Here is a 14,545-nt window from a genome sequence, read left to right as displayed (position 1 = left end):
TTAAGGGCAGTGCCACTCTATAGATGGTCTGTTTACACGTCTCCTGGCAAGGAGACGGAAAACAGGAGTGTGAGACATGTAATGCAAGACACCCACTGACAACCAGAGCTATCAGAGTCTTAACCTCTCACTGTGATGTATGCACACACACACACACACACACACTTATGCACACACTCTCTCTCTCTCTCTCTCTCTCTCTCACACACACACACACACTCACACTGTCTGTCTGGGGCAACTCATTAAAAATGTGGCCTCAAAAAGCCTGCGTCTGCCGAGATGCCATTGTCTACGTGGCCAGGCTTTGTTGTGGTTTGTGTGGAGGTATCGTCACACATTGGTATTCAGCTGGGCGAGTGAGACACTGTAGATGAAGCGATGGGCTGCTCTCAGCACTGGACCTCTGCCTCCATCTTCATCTGTGGATAATTAAAGCGCACACTCATTAGGCAGCTGCCAGGGGTCTCGTCACAGGCAAGGGGAACTATGCAGTTTTTTTTAGCTTAATTTACCTTAACTTAAGGTATATGGTTATATGACTTTTTCCAACTTAAGGTAAATGGTTATATGACTTTTTCCAGGTTGAATGGTGGCCGTCTCAAATCCCCCTAGCATCTGTGAGCGGAAAAACTAGCCTTGCAACTTTGGTCCGGTGAGCAGCCGGCCTCAGTGTCAGAAAGTGTTGCGGTCACGCGATGTAACGAATTGTTTTACGGCACCACACACATACACGCCAGGCACTGGTTAGAACAAGGTAGCAGAGTTTCTCAGACATTCATCATGGCAGGGCCAACTGAACAGGGAAAGAGGAAACGGCAGACTGACTGAGCGAGGAGTGCATAGCTGCCAACTCTCACGCATTGGCCGTGAGACACACGCATTTGATTAGTTTCACACACTCACACGCCACACCCACGATTTCTCACGCTGAAGTGTCAACCCGGTCGGTCAGATGCCTGAAAAATGAGTTTAGCCTATAGATCTACCTGTTGAGCCACGGTTATGCTTTCAGAGACGGTGAGAGGGTTCAAGAGCACCCCCTGTCTGTGGAATTTTCAAAATTTTCTCTCATTTGCGATGCTACTTCAAAAGCCATCCCAGGCGCATTCCCCCGGCTTCAGGTAGGCCTATGCTTTGAGTATTTTTCACGCTGTCAAGTGTCAACGTGGTAGGTCAAATACCTGGCAGATGAGGTTCAACTAAACTAAACCTATACATGATATCACACATCATGTGAACGAGCGGAATCTAAGCTTTCCAATGATATTAGCGCCAAGTTGCTGTGATAAATGGTTCGCGAGAAAATTATCATTGAACCGACGTGCAATTTAGGCTAATCATATTTGCATTTTGCACACAGTGCACACCCATTACTCTCGGTTGTAATATCTCACTAACCCTTCACACAACATGTGGCAAACCTAATATCACAATAAACAGCAAACCGTACCGAATACGAAGATATAAAGCATGCCTCTGTTTTTGAAATTGCAACACATTTCTACATAGCCTCATTGGGGCGAAATTATAATGTATTCTAATGTAAACTATTTGTCAGTAGGCCTACATACATTTTTGTAAATTGCTCAGTAGATTATCCCACTATCATGGTTCTTATATTGTCAGGTTCCAGCCAATCCCACTTACACAGATAAATGAATATATATATATATATTGCCATGCTTTCTAGTGACATTAATGCAAAAATATAAAGAAAATCAAATAAGGAGACACAAATAATGATATAAAGCCTGACATAAGCCATATGCAAACATTCACATCATGCAGATATGGGTACATCCTGAAAAAGGAATAGCCTGTAGGCTATGGCCATTACAATGACCAATATATTATCTTAAATGAACTAGCTGAAAAACACAGGTGACCACTTCTGCATAATTTCATGGAGTGCTGAACATTTCTGAACTGTGAAATGGACCATATGTTTTTGTGGTTGTGAACTTATTGCAATATCACCATAACTATTCCACCTGTGTATGCATGGTTATAATTCTGAAGTGCAAAATAGCTTAGGCTACAGCACAAATATTTCCATAAAAATAAGCAAGTCTGACCTCTGAATTTATTTTTAAAAGTGCACCAGATTGATGCATTTAAAAGTTAAAATATACAAACATTTCTTAAATTCTTACAAAACACCCACCCACTTTTTAAAATTGTTAGTTTGGACCCCCACTCTATTGCCGTGCGAAATACCAGTGCTGTTTGTACGCCAAATAAATAATAACCTATAGGTTTATGTAAAACTCCCCATTAACAGCATCACGTCACTAACCACAGCTAGACTGCACAATGGTAGGCCTTCAAAAGCATGACATTTTCGCTTTAGTTTGATATTTAATTTACTTTATCCGGCTTTCATGCTTCATTGAACGTCCGCGGTGCTGTAATGGAAACCTTATTATGTAGCCAAGTAGCCTGTATATTGAGTTATTTTAAATTATGCATGATTTACTTTTTATTAATTTCAGAGGGCTGGCTTTATTTTGTTATATAGAAGTATCTAAATAACCTGGTAAAATGTACCAGAATTCAGGAAATTGCATCTAGTCCAAAAAAAAAATTCTGGGGGAGGACCCCCATACCCCCCACTGAAATGTCCCACCCACTTTCAGAATGCCTCCATCGCCCATGGTCCTAGCATTAGGCTAGATCCCTTTGATACCAATGTTAATTTAACTCTGGGACCCTGGTCCCTACACCTGAGAACCAATGTACTTTTTTTTTACTGTACGGTATAATGCTGAACGAGCCAAACAACAATTTCTGCAGCAAAATTTTGGTTGGCCCCACCAAATCTCACTCCAAGGTTTTTTGAAAAGTTGGCAGCCCTGGGAGTGTCATAAAAAAATATACTCTGAAGCTGTAAGGAGAACTCTGTAGAGAAACTGCTAGCAAAAAGCGAGAAAACAGCGAAGAAATTGCCAAAACTGCATAGGGTCCCTTTAAAAGACATATTGAAGCTAGGCTCATTTTCACACAAATATTGCTGCAATGAGGGGCATGGGCGTAGATTTAGGGTAGAACGCTAAGGACTAGTCCTAATCAATATTTTAAGATGACAAAATTGTCCCCACCAATATTTTAGCGAACTTATTTGTGCTGCTGATCATTCCGATAGCCAGCACAACAGTACAAAAAATGTCGTCATATGATTTGCTGAAAAACAGAGGGGGAGGGGGAAGGGTTATCTGACATGCACGCTACAGTAGGCCTACACGCACGGAGAGTGTCAAAGGCTACTGTACTTGTTTGCACCGGCAGTCAAGCGAGCGGGTGTGTCAACGACAACGGTAAGTTAGGGCTGTCTGCCAATACATAGCCTATCCCAAAAAAGGCCAGAGTAAAACATTCTGATATTCCCTTTGCCCTTCAGCATGTACATCTTTGCCCCTTTTTGTGGTTTGTAGATCAGCTTTGCCACCCCAAAATACAAAGCTTTTTCATTGCAGTCTAGGCAAAATAATTAGCCATACAAACTGGCAACTGGTGACCAGGCTTTCAAATGTGTATTTTACTGTGTAAAATAGCATTAGCTGTTAGGATATTACCCAGGATATTGTCACAGCTAAGCTAGCTTCTGTAATCTTTCAACCAAAGTTAGGAGTTATGTTGAATAAGGGTGTGCCGCACGGACAGTCACATAGGCTATAAGTCACCATCACTGACTGTTAGGCTAATTGGGCTACCAATCTTGCAGTCGCAATAAACAATGGATCCGAGACATTTTCCTGTTCCTATATTCTGTTTATGTAGGCTAATGTATTTGTGAATGTAGCCTGCACAATGCAAAGAAATAAAAGATAATCTGGTGCATTTACATACTTAAATGCTAAATGAACATTGCGAGACACTTATCTCTTCTATGATCTCATCCCAGAAAGATTTTCTTTGACTTGTTAGTTTTTTTAACATTTATTTTATCTAATGACATAGCAAACATGCTGAATTGAATCCACATATCCTTGCACTTGCGAAACTTTTTTTCAGCATTCACGTTCCTCTTAAAGTGACAGGCACTCAATTAGATTTACACACCAAATGTTGTAGCCTAATAATTTAAATATCAATATGATGTAATCAAATTACTAAATATGTTTAGCTATTAGTAATCATGTCGATCATAAAATACTATAAATAATTATCAATATAAATGTATAGTTTATATGAATTCCAAAATATGAAAAAGAAACCAATGACAACCATCACTTTCTATGTGTGTGTGTGTGTGTGTGTGTGTGTGGAGGGTCAATCAAATTCTATGATTACCACTGATGTGAATGATCTCACAAATCACACAAACCAAATCAAATTTAAAAAAATCGGAATAGTATCGAAATCGAGATTCTTCACTTGCTATTGGTATTGAAACAATAATGTTGGTATCGTGACAACAGGAGTTGTGGATGTGTCCCTACCAAAGCTGAGACCAAACCTACGCCCTTGATGAGGGGGCCAAGCCAGTCAGCTGTCCAAAGTTGCCTAGGCACTTGCCTAGGCATTAGACACTTAGCGGTAAGCACTCACAAGTTTCGTGTCAAGCAAGTTGGCTGTGTCAGGTATTTTGATAATTAAATGGTTATGCGATAGGATGCGTTGAATTCGGCTTAATCCTTGGATTCCATCGTCATACCATTGTTGAGTTTAAGACCGTTTAAACCAGTTGTGGTTCAAAAGTTACCTGCCCTAAAGTACATCCAGCTTTGACAAACTGGTGGTGCTTGAGACCTGAATATCAGTCAAGTTTATTCATGGGGCTGTCCCCAATTAGTGTGCCAAATTTCACCACTTTTTAACCACACAGTTCTATGAAAATCTATATCTATATGCTCCAATAGCAGAAGAAGATGCATAATAATAATTAAAGGTCACAGTCAAGGGCGCGGGAAGGGGGGTGCTGAGGGTGCTGCAGCACCCCCTGCTGGCAGGAGATAGATTTTTTAAAAATATTATATATATTTTTAAATAATTACTAATTTGCTGTCTGACATTATTTATATTTTTGTATGTGAAATGATGAGTCAAATAGCAAAACAGGGTTATGGATAGGTTCGAATATAGGCTACTAAAAATTAACAGGTATAGAGATCAACGTGAACGTGAGTCAGTTACTGTAAGAACCATAGCGTGGTTTCATCTACGTGATAGCGATCAAGTGTGTAGGCCTACGGTTGATATAGGCCTACATATTCTATGCGATTTACACATTCAAAAAAACCATGGATAAGCTGAAAGAAACTTTAATTGTGTTTTACAGTTTTGCAAAAATAATAAATGCATAGCTAGTGAAACCATTCACTATCCTAGTCGCTAAGATAGAAATTATTAGGACACATACTTGCTGTGGAGACGACACACTTTAGGCTATTCAGAAATGATTTGCGACATCATTGCAGCCTGATTATTAGCCTATATTTAAAGCCTGACATCTCTGGTGTGGTTTTGACGATCAGAAAAGTAATTTTCCTTAGCTATACTGAAATAGGCTAACGATGTCAAGAGCGCTTCTGTGGGGTTAGGGTGGGCGCAGTGGACTCGGGAGTGCTGTCGCGGAACATTGGAATTTGTGGCTGCCCAGGACTTTTCTAAAACTTCTCGCTATCACCCGCACACCGCACTATTCAGCACCCCTGGTCAAAAATAGGTTCCCGCGCGCCTGGTCACAGTCCAAACCCTACAAGTGCCTACACAGCTTCGCTTCTTTTCGCAGATCTGCTTCGCCCCCAATAAGAAAAGGTAGAAACACATTAAGTGCCCATACACCTTCCCCTACATACATATTACTGATTATTGGTTAGTATTTCATAGCCAGCAGTATATTTTATAATAAATTGGAGTCAGATTGGTTAAGAAATCATTTTAATTCAACTCAATCTCATTGAAGTGCTGGATAACACAGTAACATGTATCTTCCCGGGACATTAATGTAAAATTCCAGGCTTTCAGAGTCATTTAAAAAAGAGAGAGAAGAGAGACAGGCACGGGGAATAAAGAAGAGATAGAAAGCATTACAGGATAAACTCTAATTAGCCAGTCTAATTGACGTGTACCCTTTCTGTAATTACTAGCCAGAAGTTGGCCTATTTACTCTCATAAATAACCCTGACAGCAAGGGATGCAGGAGGCAATGTGACAAGCCCACCATTGCTGACTCTGAAGTGTCGGCACCTGAGCCCCCTGTGGTGGGTGAGGGAGAGGAGAAGTGCTGCCAGTCGTCATGGCTATTTAACTAGCTTATTTCCTAGATAAGAAGGCAAACAAAGGCATGTTATTGCTTCACAGATAAAATAGGAGATCAGATGGGGGAAAGAGGTTCTATTCCGGTTGGAGAGTAGACATCGAAACATTCCCATGAATATTTGAAAACATTCATGGCACAGGTCACCCCTTTGTTTCTATGAAAGAGAATATATACCCCCCAACATTTTCTGTTTTCACTGGCTAGAGATAAAATTATGATTATAAAATGGAAATTGCGTTCCTTTAAAATGCCATTCATTTAATGTAGGCTATTAGTTGCTTCCATACTGTATTCCTCAGTGCTAAAAGCAGTGGTCGGAGTTTGCAAGAGTAACTAAACCTTGTTCAACCACTAATTGGAACAGCCACTACCCAAAGGGTGTATAACAGCTATGCAGACCAAGCACTCATGGGAGAGACCGTTATGTCTTGTGTTGTTGTATATTTTCATTGGCCCCCAAAAAATTGGACCATTTTCTGCTCGAGTCCGCTTTGCCTGATCATAGTGATTTGTGTGGAATCACAGTTTGTGTCATTTGTGGTTATTATCCATCTACTACTGACAGCATCCCTGCATAAATCACAATCATTTCACACCCATGGCACTCTCTGCTACACTGATGTCCTTGAAAGTCATATGACTTTCTTGCAGGGCTCTTCACCCCATAAAAACAGTCATATTCATGAGGTGTTACCACACACTCTACCCAACACCCTAACCTGGGTGTCTTGTGGCAGGCCAGAGGTTTGTGTGACTGCAGACCACAGCTACACATACAGTAAATGGTAAATTAAGTTACAAAACACAAAGACAAAAGAAAGACATGATAACAGATTTTACGTCTGTTTTTCACCATATATACAGTATTTAGATAATCCACCAGAACATCATCTTTCAGAAAATAATGTCTGCCCTTTTGCTGATCATCGACAACACAACATACAGTAGTTCTCAGGAAGACAGGCTGAGATACACTATTTAAACAAAAGTATTAGGATGCCTGCCATTACACCTGCAGGAACATCAATGGCATCCCATTCTAAATCCATAGGCAAACGCTAAAGCCTAGAAGTGTCTGTGTAATTATGTGCCCATTCATTCAAAGGAGTATTTATGTGGTCAGGCACTGATGTTGGACAATAAATCTGGGTTTGCAACCTCTCTTAGGTCATGTCAAATGTGTTTGATGGCACAACCGCATAGATTTGTCCCACATGTATAGGGAAGCATTAAGGTTTTCTTTTCACTAACCCAAGCCCACAACGTCTTAAAAAAACATTATTACAGTATCCTCCCTTCACCAGCATGATTGTCCACAGTGCAAAACAAAAGGTCCATAAAACATGTTGGAAGAACATGACTGACTTGAAGAAAACAGGGTTCTCTACATCATTTAACATCGTTGGGATGATTTAGAACAGATATTGTGAGCCAGGTTTTCTCATGCAACATCAGTGTTTGGCCTCATAAATACTTTTCTGGATCAAAAATTCCCATAGACCCTTCACAGTCTTGTGGAAGGCCTTCCCTGAGGAGTGGAAATTGTTACAGTTGCAAATAGGGGACCAATTCCATAATAATGCCTATGGATTTAGAATGGGATGTCATCAAAGTTGCTGTGGGTGTAATAATGGTACACAACAAAGCGGTCTTCTTACACAGCCCTGGCTCTGTGAATAGTAAACAACCATAGTGGGGGCAACCTGCCCCCTCAAACAATAACAAAACACTGTGTAGAGTTTCTCAGGGAGCACTGGGCGGAGGGTTGAGCTACCTCTCTGTTGTGTTGTGTTTGCTTTTTGGTTCAAATATAAGGTAAGTTGCAAAAGTGTCTGCTAAAAAACATAAACATAAGCAACATAAGCATAAACAAGCACAACATCATTCAGCATCACTTACCCTACCTTTAATCTGAACCTTAATCCATGCTGGTGAATAAAATAAGTAATTGTGCATGTAATAACATGGAACTTCCCTGCCTTTGAGTCAAAAATAGCATCCCATGCTTGAACTCAGTGTTTGCAAAGCAACGGGTCATTAGTAAGCAGAGAGCATCATGTGTGCGCCGGTGTTTGATGCGCCCAGGAGGATGGGCTCCCCAGCTATCAGGAATGTGCACAACCCGTTAGGCCAACCTCTGACGGTGTGAAGGCTCTGAATTAATGCCACCCAGCTGTGTCATCTGGCTGAGAAATCCACTTTGTTCCACCACGGTTCCCTTCCATCAACTGCCACCACCAGCCCCTACACTGTCCCCCCCCCTCCACCACCACTCACTCAAACACACACCCCTCTCTCTCCCTCACTTGCACACACACACACACACACACACACACACACCCCACACACACAGACACACACACCGCCTCCTTTCTCGTTCGTTGTCATCGTCGTCCTCCTCCTCCTCATCATCTCTACCTTGACTCTGCATTTCAATCCGTAAATGTGAGCAGCCAATGGACAAGGAGATGATACCTCAATCAGGCAGTGCAGGAAAAATAATCCCTCCCTCTCACACTCACACACACACTCACATATAGGCTAACATACACATGCATGCGACCACACACACACACTCACACACATGCACACACCTTGTCAGTGTGAGGGTGGCAGCGCCCAGTCATCCCTTCCAGAGAAGCGGCCACATTAGTCGTATGCCACCACAGGAGGAAAAAGCCACCATCTGGTGAGGAAGCAAGATGGATACCGGCAGCAGGTTCATCATGGTGACAGAAGCCGGTTCTGATGCTGAAGGCAGAGTGGTCTCGCACGACTGTGTGACTGCTGAGCCTCCGTCAGCCTGCATAATTAAGGCTCTTCTTCCATATACTGTACAGAGGAAAGATGTATTTACTGTCCTGATGAAACACAGCAGAATATATTATATATTGCACTGGCCTCTCTATGCATCCTTGAAAATAGCAGTACTTTTGATTACAGGTCAGAGGGTAAATTGCTCTGTTATAGGTCTCATTATGTCTTCCTTTAGTATAGTCAGACAGTCTTTGAACCCTTTGCTTTGGAAATCATATTCCCTTGACATGGCACATTATCCTACTGCATTAGGAGTTAAAAACCAGAGAGCAAAAATGAAAGTGACGTATCTACAAAGTGGTGCAATGGATCCTAAAGCGCTCCATGGGAAGCACCATTCACATAAATCATATCCTTACGATTTCCATCTGAAGAAAACAAATTCTCCAGGCTCCTTCCAGTGTTGTTCTTGACACAGTATCATGGCGTCTTTATTGTTTTGCTCCCTTGGTTGTCCTCTGCTCTCTGTTCCTCAGCGTAACCCAATTAAAATGTCAGATTTACATTAACGGATCTCCCAGCTGGCGCAAACAGCCCGCTGTGCGCTTGGAGGGGTTAGCCTTCAGGAAGCATCCCTTTATTAAGCTGTCATGTTTCAGAGCAGAAAAATGGTGCATGACGGAAAAGAAGGGGGGAGGATATGGGTTGTGCGGGAGGGTGTTGAAGATTTTGTCTGATAATTAATGCATTCTTTAGCCACATGCTGTGCTAAAATGCCCTTGGGGTCAAACCCCCTCGAGGAACAATTGCCTCTTGTGGTAAATGACCTTGCTTCATTTGAGTCATGTCAATACCAACCACACAGAAAGATGAGTAAGTAAGCTATGCAGCCAACACAGTGAGAAATATATGCTAATGCTAACAATGTTCAGCCCAAACTATTAGCATTCACAGGTGGTGCTGCTCATTGCCGAGATGACTTCTCATGCCTTTCTCTCTTTTTCTCTTCTTTTTTTTGCAAGGCAAACACAGCTTACATCTGTAGCCTACATCATTTGCAAAGGAAAACTCTCTCTCTGCTTTTAATTGCAGAGTATTGTGGTGACTGAACCTCACTGTGTTTGCTTATTTTTTCCCCTCTCTTTCTGAACTGGGTCCTTGTGACAATGCTAAGCAGGTAGACGTTAAACTCCTCCAGTCCTGTGTGTGTGTGTGTGTGTGTGTGTGTGTGTGTGATGATACTAGTGAGGTGGGTGATAAGTGGAAATGCCCTGATGGTGGTGAGAACTGAAAACAGGAGCTGTAGGCTAGATGACCTAGCCAGTTAGGCTAATTTGAGAGTCAGGGAGAGGCCAACGTGGGGGGTGGGTGGGTGGACAGAGGACCAGCACAGGATGGCCAGCTGTCCACACGACTTTGTCTGCATGCTAATTTAATATGGCAAGACTTATGCATATGTATATCTGCTCTTTTATGTGGCTGGTTGATATCAATAACAGGGCTCATGAATGCATTTATTCATGTTGTCACCTAATGCCATTATGTTGCAGGGTCAAGTGTGTTAGGCCTACTGTTGGTCAGAGTTATTGCATGTTACAAGTGTAGCCACTATCATCAACAACAAGAGGTGATACAGATATATAATCTGTAAATTACAACCTGTAATTATATGCATGCACACACACACACACACACACACACACACACACACACACACACAGTGTCAATGTATAGTTAAGCAATATGACTTGAGTGGGAGTGGGTTTGGTAAAGGAGATCACCACGGCTGTAATTTGGCCATATTACGAGGTTAAAGGCCGATTGCCGAAGGCAATTACGGCCCCACAAAATAAATTCTAATCTTTAGGCTTGTCGTTTACCATAGGCAGGCAATGTGACACCACTCGAGAGATGTATGTTGCTTGAAACTGAACTCGCAAAAAAATTATCCAACATGGCGGTGCCACTGTAACTCTAAAATGGCAGTATTTCTAACAAATAAATTTAGGGTTTGTTCCCTAATATTTTGTAAAAGTTAGCGAGAAACAAGTACTATTACATCTAAAATCTCTAATTTTGTAACCAAAAATACGCCTGAGCTCATTTACGACCTGTCTGCCAGCCACCTACTTTGCGTTTTTCTCACTCCAATGTGACATTATAAAAATCACTGCTCTCTCACTATGAATGAATGGAATGTTTGTGTTGGACTATTCAATGGCATAATTATGCGGAGTGGTTACTAGCAGTTAAAAGTCTTGAGTGGGGTTGTGCCGGGATACGCCCACTCGTGATGACTTATGGAATGCCTTTCGTCCAATCAGAAATTAATAAATATTTCGACCGGATCTACTGTAACTGTTGTATAAGCATACAGTATACTGTATCTTGGCAGTGGACAATGCTGCCCTCCTGAGTTCTTGCTCCCTCTGGAGGATTTGTTTTATGGATTCAGTGCTTGAGATGTTGCAGGAAAGATTCACTTGTCATACCTTTTCATAAGGGAGCAATATGTTTCAGCTACTGTAGATAGAGGTCTGCAAGAGGCACTGCCAGGGTAAGAGAAAACTACAGATTTACTGGAGTGCTTTTGAGCTTTGCCTGCATGTGTAGGAGCAGACATTTTAAGAGTCCCAGAGAAAGTCACATCAACACCAACAGAGTGAAGTATAAAAGCATAGACGGACATGAAGATATTTTAGATGCAACACATTCATGACAATTGTAGTGTGCACGCACGCACACACACACAAACACATCAAATCCCATCATTTTTAATACCCATCCATGCAACACACCTCACAACACATAAGTCAGAGGAAATATAAAAGATAAATATTGTAGATTCTGTCCATGGAGGATTCTGTTCATGAAAGACTAACAGTAACACAGTTCACAGTCCAGAGTAGGGTAGGGGGGAACCAGCCAGGAGACAGCACAAGTCTGCAAACAGGTGGCGGCTCGCTCTCTCTCTCATTGGAGCGGTAGAAATGTCTCATAGTTTCACAAAGTATTCTTTAACAAAGCGTTCCATCTATCACCCCCCCTCACCCCCGAAACCTCCAAACCCCCCCGGAATCATCATGCCCACACTCGAGGGGATCAGGACACTTAAAATCAGCCCTCTAATTGCCCAAATCACCCCACCTGTGATTTACTCCCGCGGTCATGAATGAATAAGTGTGTGTGTGTGTGTGTGTGGGTCAACTTTACTGTAAGTAGATACATTTTGTATCTCTTTGGGAAGACTTTTACCCATGTGGTGCAAATGTGTCATGACTACACATTTGTAGGTGCGTTTATCTGTAAAATGGTTAATTGAAGTAAAATAAAATACAGTCCCTTTGAGATGGCTTGGCAGGTGATTCATGTATCACCACAGTGCCCATGCAGTGCTGCTCAGTACAGTGTCACATCTGGCCAGTCTTGGGAGGTGATGCACACATGTGTGTGTGTGTGTAGCGCAGTAGTCAGACTGACCTTCTCTAAATCTGATCTGGCCAGAATACCACAGAGGAAGAGGGAAAGAGACGGGTTCAAAAAGCTATGGGGAGTGGCATTTACACAGCATGCAGGCTAGAGTGTGTGTGACAGCGGCCATGCCAGAGCTTCGTCACCACTGTCAGGAGGGAGGGAGTTTGTCTGCATACAGGCTGAGACTGTGCAGACATACTGTAGGTGTGTCTAGTCATGCTTAGATCAGTGCAGATTAGTGTTAATGTCCATGGTAGAATTGACACATTTCCTTTACAGCACTTAATAACGCATAGTACAATCAATTCAACATTTTCATTCGGTCAAAATATTTTGCTTAAGGCAGGAATTTTACATCGATAAGGGGCTATTCATTTTGCATGTAAAAATCCTCTACAAAATAGGTTGCATGGGAATTTTAGCTCTTCAGAATATTTGATACAGCCTTCACTCTTACAAGAGATTAGTAAATAAAAAGAAAACGTAACTGGATACTTTTTTGGTCATGTATTTCCACTGCTTGGTTTTTCCTATGTGATTATGCTGTGGGGTTTTCAATTATGAATAAAATATGACTTTTATCTATTTTAAATCTTTATTTTTCACCCCAACTCAATATCTCTTGATGCTTTGTCTCATTCTAATTTTCACACAAAAACAAACAGACATCTGTAACAGCAGTTTTGAAATATAGTAAACAGCTACGTATAGTGCTCAAGTTCTGATTGCTGAATGAACTCCTGATCTAAAACAGTTTTATAACATGTCAATGTGGGAAGACAATTGGGCAAATTGAACAGTTGACACCAATATGGACAGTTTTGCAAAAAAAGTGTAATACAAATTTAAAAAGCTACAAAATTACATACTGAGTGTAAAACAATGGATGTGCTTTCGGTTTGGCAAACTTGGTGAATAGATTGGCTTCAAGCATTCATATGTTCAGAAAGTTTGCTTCAAGAATCACTATTAGTATTTAAGCATTCAGAAATTAGTAATACATGTGGAATACCAGTACATTTATTATTTTGAAGTGCATGTGACCAAAAACTTGCTTCTCCATTCGTTCATATCATTCACTCACTATTTAAATTTTCATCATAGAGCAGCTGAATGGAAATTTGGAATGGAAGCTTCTTCGCTTTTGTGTGTGTGTGTGTGTGTGTGTGTGTGTGTGTGTGTGCGCAAGTTTGTGTGGGAGGGTAGGCCTTACTTCATACATGGACCGATCACAAGGTCACAGAGTGTGACTGCAGTCATAAGTAATTTTGGCCTATTTCATTCCTCTGGAATACGTTCAATAGACTGTGACTTTATGAAATACCTTGAACGAAGAATGCAGACCCGCATACGCCGAGACTGAACCTTGGAGTGAAAGGCCGTTCCCTCAACAGGAAGACGTGCAATGGCTTTTTAATGGCAGGCTCTAAGCGGCCAGGTCCATGCTGGTCAGTTACACCCCATTGGCTGCCACTGCTGACAACTACGGCTTTCTGATTACAGTCCACATGCCTGTGAGCAGACATGATTGCACGGGTCAAGTTTCGATAGCAAACTGAGGAATATGGTTGTGTGAGAGTGACAATGAAATTATTGTGTGGTATTGCTTGTCATCTGCGTGGGGAAAGTGGTCTAGCCCTTGTGAACCAATCAACTGATTGAGGTCATATAGGAGGCAGAGACATGACAGGTGACATCTCTCTGGGAAGCTCAATCTAAAAGCCTACAGCACAGTGCACAAATATAATGTGTGCTCTGCTCTTTCTCATTTTGTGTTTGCTTTACTTCTTTATTATGTTACTTTTGAATTAAAAGTTTTAAAGACAAACAAACAGAACAGAACACGAGTGCAACACAGATGGTCATCCCAATATCAGCAAGAGACGATATACCAAGAAAAACATTTCCACACTACACTGCACACAAGAAAGGACAATAGAAATTACGATGTAGAATGACAACAATAACACATTATTATTGATCTCTTTGAAGCTGTTTTTGCCCAGACAGCCACACAATGATTTTCGCTCGATTCAGTCTGGCACTTGA

The sequence above is a fragment of the Alosa alosa genome, chromosome 13, assembly GCF_017589495.1.
Source record: "Alosa alosa isolate M-15738 ecotype Scorff River chromosome 13, AALO_Geno_1.1, whole genome shotgun sequence".
Classification (NCBI taxonomy): domain Eukaryota; kingdom Metazoa; phylum Chordata; class Actinopteri; order Clupeiformes; family Clupeidae; genus Alosa; species Alosa alosa.
The sequence above is the reverse complement of the archived record's forward strand: the minus strand, read 5'-3'. Positions refer to the sequence as shown.